Source organism: Cucurbita maxima, unplaced genomic scaffold (assembly GCF_002738345.1).
Source record: "Cucurbita maxima cultivar Rimu unplaced genomic scaffold, Cmax_1.0 Cma_Scf00003, whole genome shotgun sequence".
In the NCBI taxonomy this organism is placed as follows: Eukaryota; Viridiplantae; Streptophyta; class Magnoliopsida; order Cucurbitales; family Cucurbitaceae; genus Cucurbita; species Cucurbita maxima.
The window spans coordinates 5410223-5412318 of record NW_019272019.1 but is presented as its reverse complement, the minus strand read 5'-3'; positions in this window follow the sequence as shown (position 1 = coordinate 5412318).

Below are 2096 nucleotides of genomic sequence, written 5' to 3'. Positions count from 1 at the left end.
GCTCTGTTGGACGGTATCATGATGGGAGGTGGGACTGGGATTACCCTTCCAGGAATGTTCAGAGTGGTGACTGATATAACTAATTGTAAGTGAATACAGGTGCAATTTTTGCAATCACCTCTTTGTGATGTTTTTCTATCTAGATATATAAATGATTCGTATTTGACATTGCTCTTTACACACCATCATAACATGATGTTTGAACAAATGAATTTAAATATTTGAAAAGAGAGAAATTTAATAGAACTAGATGATTGTCAACAAATGTTTGATAGCTAAACCAGGAATGAACTTTTCATTGATTGATGAAAAGTTACAAAAATTGTCCGAGTAACAATCCTCTATTTAATACTAAAAGTTACATATCCTATGTACAACCCGATCGAACACAGTACATTAATAATTGATTTAAGTTACGGGCGTGGCAACAATTTTGGATTCCATTTTAAGTTGGATGCCTCAAATTAGTTCATTTGGAAGATAAAACTTATAGAATTAACTTCTAAGTATTTTCCTTTGGTGTGCAATATGCGAATTCATTTTTCACGAACTGAATAAAACCTAGAGATATAAAATTAAAATTTCTCATATTAGCTTCCCTTGAAGCATTAAAAAGCCAAAAATTATGAAGGAAATTGAACGTCATCAATGTGGTAAAGCTGTGTGGTTAAGTGGAAGTTCTTATTCTTCTGTTAGACACTATTCGCTCAATGCCGTTAGTTTTCTGTTCCTTCATTCTTTTTTATTTCTCATTCTCATTCATTCATGGCTTGTAATGATCAATCTATGACTTTGGCAGAGACTTGGTGGAATTGAAGAACGCCTTGGTAAAATGATAACCGATGACCCTTCTGTCATAGAATCATCTCTTGCTGCATTCGGTGATCTTGTCTATACTCCGAAAGTGACCTCGTTTCGCCAGTTCAGGCTCCTGATAACAGGAGCGTTCTTTCCAAGTACTGTTCTTTCTTCTACACCTTCCTCTTTGTTTAGATTAAGTCCTAGCCTCTACGTATGTTAAACTTAATACAAAAGAAATTGCTGGAAGTTGATTTTACTTTTGAGAATTTGTACTTCCTGGGGCAGTATTAACAACGCTATGCTACGAGAACAGTCGGCTGAATTAAATAGTGAGCTTCGACATAAATCATCAACTAGCACACTAGATTTTAACAACCGTATGATAGAATTCATCTCACACACACAAATGATTGTGGCTTATTACGATTTAAGTGTTCTTTCTTTTCTTCTAGATCTTTATCACTTTCCAAGCCTTTCTTGTTCCACGGGCTCGATGCAACAGCTAGGTGTTTTAGCCACGACACTGTTGAGGAAATTTTGGAAGCCTTGGTAAGCATTGTATCATGTTTTTTTCTAAACCTTTATGATGCTGTTGGACACTTCAACTAGTAGAATTCATAGACTAACCAATCAAGTGTATAGCTTGCTGACCTCTACTAAGAATCAAAACTTCAGGGAAGTATTTTTTGTTTTAATCCACACGTTTAGGAAAGAGAGGCTTCAGAGTCTTGTGATGAATGGTATTCTTCAACTCTGAAGTTACTTTAGAGAAGCCTCGCCATTGAGCTGAAAGTTACTCTAAAATCTGTGAGTTTTCTTGTTTATGTACACGTCTGTTATATTCTCTTGGAATACATTTAACTCTCCAATCCTTATTTTATCCCATCGTATTTGTAGATCTGTGAGTTTTCGAGGTCTCAGCCAATGTCTTGCTCGTGAATACAGTATATCCCTCAACTGAATTTTAAAGCAGGCATCTCCCGATTTCTACGAGGTTATTAGCTTTCTAAATTCATTTGGACAGTTCAAATTAGTCATCTGATACCTTATTTGTATGCATTAATAGGGCGTTCAAGCACGGCTGGTGGATAAAACTTTGCTCCTAAGGTTCAAAACCTGTACTTTACTAAATTCTTCTGTTTGAATCTCATTTTGATTTAAAAAATTTCAAGTTTATTTCTGTCTAACAACTCTTCCAAACTGTCTATTTTTATTTCTTGAGCTCTAAAAGAATTTAAAACAATTTTTTTTTTTTTTTTTTTTTTTTTTTTTTTTTTTTTTTTTTTTTTTTTTTT